Source organism: Nipponia nippon, unplaced genomic scaffold, assembly GCF_047370975.1.
Source record: "Nipponia nippon isolate SJK-2023a ecotype South Korea unplaced genomic scaffold, ASM4737097v1 scaffold_28, whole genome shotgun sequence".
In the NCBI taxonomy this organism is placed as follows: Eukaryota; Metazoa; Chordata; class Aves; order Pelecaniformes; family Threskiornithidae; genus Nipponia; species Nipponia nippon.
This window is the reverse complement of record NW_028262345.1, coordinates 1,946,152-1,951,366: the sequence shown is the minus strand read 5'-3', so window position 1 is coordinate 1,951,366 and position 5,215 is coordinate 1,946,152.

Genomic DNA, 5,215 nt, shown 5'->3' with positions numbered 1-5,215 from the left:
GCCAGCCAAACTCTAAGTGCAACAGAGTGGACAGGCTTGATTGCCTGGTTTCTGGCACTGCGTATTTTGAAACCTGGCTTCACGCTCAGTCACGCCCAAGATTCAAAGTCAGTTAAGGTCCTGTCTGCCTAACGAGCTGCAAATGCATAAGCTGAGGCCACGACCTAGCTGGGGAGAGAGATGCAGACAATGCATTGGAATTACCCCTTTCTCTTTGGTTTATTACAAACAAGTAGAGCTGCCCCATGGCTCACCTGCCTTGCCACCTCATTTTCCACAAAAAAACGAAGTTCAGACTTTGTGTTGGCGTTACTTCAGCTGTTTACAACCCAAACAAAAAAGACGCAGCTTTGACTTTTCACTTATTCCTGTTATTTCCCTCACTTTGTCGGTGCAGAGGCCAAAGGGATGTGGCATGGGGTTTTTTGCTGGTTTATGGTCCAGCTCCTACTGTCTTTCAGACAATTAATTGCCTGATGTTCTTCCAGCTTTCTCTCTAGTGGGGCACGGTAAGACTGCACATGCTGTTAATATGCCCAGCCTAAAGCAGGAAAACTGGCTGCAAACTTACCCCCGGAGTTCAGTCTGTCGGAGGTGAGAAGCAATACCTTCTCTCCTGGACGACGCTAGTCCTCTCCGGGATGAGCTGGCAGGCTGGATGAAACACCGTGCTGACTGGATCAGGCTTGCAGACCTGATCTAGTCCATTCTCCACCCCAAAAGTAGGATCAATAATATAATATAATGTTTGTCTGAAACTCCCCTCCTCCCAAGACAATCTATTCTAGCATTAAGGTGTCCCTACTTTCTGTGAGTTTTCGTAACATCCAACCTAGATCTCCCTCATTGCATGAAAAAATTGGTAAGCTCTGACTTACTTTCCCATGGCTCTTCTACCAGTTGTCTGAAGCTCCGATGTTTGTCGCTGGCTCACAAGTACTGGTGGGGAAAAGGCTGTGCGTGGGCTGAAGGAGAGCCCTCGGATTCCTTCCACCAGGTGTCAGGGAGATGTTGGGAAACCTGCCTCACCTTGCGACCCATCTCGACCACTGGGAGAAGAGAGCGCTTCTCTTGAAGAACCAGTGAGCTGGGAACAGTGGTTCCCAGGCAATTAGTTGTTGCTCTCTGGGATGCTTGGCTTATATCATAAAAAAAGCAGGAAAAACATAAGCAGGGATTAAATCCAGTCCTAATGCAAACTCTGATCCTTCTTGCCAAAACTGTTAAAATCCAGGCGCGCAGACATAGTCAATGAAAGCTTTCTTCCTGCTGGAAGGAGCTCCTGGGTTTGCTGACTGTGAACAGATACAGTACCCTTTCAGCCTGCCCACATCACTTCGACTCACCGCCGCGACACAAGCTGAAAAATAAAAATAGCATAAATCCTATCAACCAGACACAAACTCAGCTTTCTAATGACAAAGGACTCACCCCTCTGGCTGGGGGCTCTCTTGGTCACAGCTATCTAAAAACACAGACCACGCTTTCGTGTCGCCCTTCAAAGGAACAGAGTGCTATTTTTGCGACAACGAAGCGCTTCGGGCTTTTGGAGAAATCCTCAGCTTTGCACATTAACACCTTCCCACCTGCCCAGCTGTCCTAGCGCATGTTTGGAACAACAACCCAGTTAGGTTTATGATTTTTGGTAAGCTACCAGCTTCGTACAAAGAACACATACAACACTGCGACGATAAAACTGACATAACCGCCTCCCTCGCTGCGTCGCACCAGCACCAGCTTTAAGACCCCTTCACAGCCATTACAGGGGCCAACCGAAGTTGGAAGTGCACTTTCAGTACAGGAACACTGTTAAAAGCAAACCTCGATACAATGGCTTACCAAGGTATTGCTTATCATTTAAGCTACTCAGGCCACCCCAGCTATGAAACAGAACTTATTTCCTTACGTGAGCAAAGCAGTGCAAAGGGAGATCGGTAATTCATAAAGCTGCAGTGACTCAAGGGCTTTGGACCATCTGCCCATACCCATAATTTCACTGTATAACTGAGAACACAGGAGCAATTCTCACCATAGGCTGACAAGCAACCCTTAAGCAGCTGAAAAGTCCACAGTACAAATACTTTTTTTCAGTAATCAAGCATGTTGTTCTATGCATAGAAGCATATTTTCGTATGTATGTCTCGTAAATACCAAGTAGCCATTGTTTCCCCAAGCACAAACTGAAAAATTTTCCCCCGTTGCCAAAAATTCATTCAGAATGACACACGGACGCATTAAAGTCACTTACCGAGTTTCAAACAGTGCCAGCATCTTTGCAGGTCCTCGCTTCCAGGTCCGTGTTAACTCTTCAGGCAGCATCAGCACAACAGGTAAAACAGCGTGACCTTCGGCAGGTTTGCTCCTCTATTTTCTGGGCCGTGACGGCCTCGCTCTGGGTCAGCACATCCACTTACTGATGCTCCCTCCTGTATTTGGTTGGCACCTTCTGCTCTTTAAGTGTTGTTGCAAAACTGTCCAATCCTGGAGCTCTTGAAGACCAGCATGTTTCTGCTTCAGGGATCTCGGTTCTGGCAGGTGAGTTATTTTGCTCCAGGTCTTGCAAACTGGAAGAAATTTACATTAGAAGATATGGATGTAAGGCTTACCAAATTGGTTTCGTGATCGCTTCTAGACAGAAGGAAACAAATTGGTTCTTAAAATATTTACCTCTGATTTAGCAGGTTTTTGGCCTCAACGCAGGATGCCATATACGAGATTAATCCATGCTCAACTGGATTAATCTGCATTGAATGGGTCACTTTACACAAGATGCATCATCCCCAAATTAAATCATTGAAAGTCCAAATTTAAGCTACTCATCCAGAATTCCTTTTACAGTCCGCAGAAAGAAATGGTTATACCCAGAGAGTGATTCATCCTACAAGAAGAACTGGAGGGAGCTCAAATGAATTGCCCTCCGGAGGCATCAGTGGCTGAAAAGGAACCTAGGGTGAGCAATTCAGATTGCTCTATCCAGAAGTTGAATGCACAAGTTAAGAAAGATGAATCCAGCCTACCACCTCTGGATACCATAATTTTTCTTTTGCGAAGTATATGGTTCTTTTGCTCCTTGTTATCCTCAGCTATCCCATCGCTTACTGGTACACAGCAGGGCTGCACAGCGAGAGGCAGGGTGGGAGAAAACCATGGTTTGCGAAAACACCCCCACATTTCAATACACGTTCACAAAACTCCCGTTAAATGATGATGCTAAGTTTGTACTCAAAAATCTTCATTAGCTATAATGCTGCTACCCTGAAGCTTTTATCAAATGAGTGACCGATATATTAGGCTACCGTTGAATGATCCAGTGTAGCACTGAGGACCCCCTTTGATGTACAACACATCCGACCTACCCACACAACTACGATTCAAGTAAATCTCAGATTGAGATAAACTGGTTGCTACCCAGCACCTACAGAATTAACCCCCGTTTCCGTTCGAGCCAGTTTCCACCGAGGACACAGCAGCGCATTCTCCTTTCCCCACAGCTCTGCCCAGTCTGCAACAAGTCGCTGTGTTTAAGGTGGCGGGGCAAAAGTCTTGAATTTCAGACTGCCGTCCTATATCGTGCTGTGCGAACAGTACTGAGCCAGAACGGTCCTGAGGTCAGGCACCGCGTACCAAACCCGGGTACAAGAGCCGAGTCTGTTGCGACTTCGTTCTAGTTTCTGTGGTTCAGGTTTGCCATGTGAAAAACAAGTAGCAAGGTTTCTGTTATTTACCTACAAACTATGCCAGTGACTGTAAGGCATTTGGAAAATAAAGATCAGCTGTTAAAAATACGCAGGTTGATGGCCAATTAGCTATTGCTTTTGAAAACGAACACTTGAAGTAACCCCAGGGTGAGTTCATTGGGTTATTAGGGCATCCTACTGAGGTATATAAATAGAGATTTCCCCCGTGATTTAAATAAAACAGAGCAGTTGTTAAAATAAAGGTTAGAAAGGCTTTAAATGGCCTTTGGCAGTTTGTGTAGCACGCTCAGTTCTTGTAAGCAATGATTACGTGATATTCTCTCGCTGGAAATAAACATCTGATCCACAGTTTTTAAGAAATAATCGGGGCTCTTGGATAACTCTAGTGAGCATCTCACTGTGACGGAAACAGGCTGCACTTCCATTTTTTAATTAAAAAAGGTAATGGCAAAGATGCATCAGACTGAAAGCCCCTTCAGTTTCCGGCAGGACAAACAGATGGAAAATGGGTAATACCAGCTTAATGCTTTCTCTAGGCCACCTTCCTCTGCACGCAGGCTCCCCTATGCAGCTCTGACTGCAGCACTCATCCGGAACAGACGTCAGAGCAAGAGGACGTAGGAGCAAACACCACTAGGAACACCGTCTAGCTTAAATATACCCTCACCCACTCCCAGCATACACCAAAAACAGAACTTGAGCCCCTCGCTGCCTTTCAACCTACCGCGTAGGAGTTAAAGGTTACTTAGTAAAAGCAAGGGCTCTTTAAGTGCAGAAGCTTCAGGGTTATTTTTCAACCAGAGTGGAAGCAACTCATCAGACAGGTGGCAGCTGAACCATAACAGGCTGTACTTTGTTCTTGAAAGTTGGAAGTAAACACGTACTATTGAATCCAGCATGTGGTCCATCGAAATAAAAAGCGCACATAGGGACGGATGCTCTTTCCCCAAAGAGCACGCACTTCAAAGGCAAACGGAACGGGCTTCGGCGAAGCAGCAATGACTGCAAAGGTTGCTCACAGGTTAGCAACCAGTTCAGCACAGACAGACGTGGAAGCAGGGAGACGGCGTTGACCTGAACAGCAACACTCTAAAAACTCAGTAGCAGGAACAATCGGAGATGCGAAACTCGTGGGATTAGATGCAGGTTTCTTGTTTTGTTAAACTTAATACTGCGCCAAAGCCTCCTGTGTCCAGTGACAAATTCACAGTTACTTGCAAGAGGATTCACAGAAATTTAAGGGGCTTCACACTGTAACCATCTTTTAGTACTTGACTGTAGGTTTGGACATCGAAGAACTTTATTAATCACGAACAGAACTAACACAGCAGTATTATGTTTTGGATTTAGAGGCTCTTTCACATAAGCAACACCAGGAAGTTGTTTGTCATCTCTTTCATTTCTTATTTTAACTTCACAACTAAAAGGACTCAAGAATGTCCTCGCCTCCCTCCCAAACCTTTCTGCTGCCTCCTTAGTCAATAGTTTAATGTACAAAAAAGGTATAAAAATTGGCA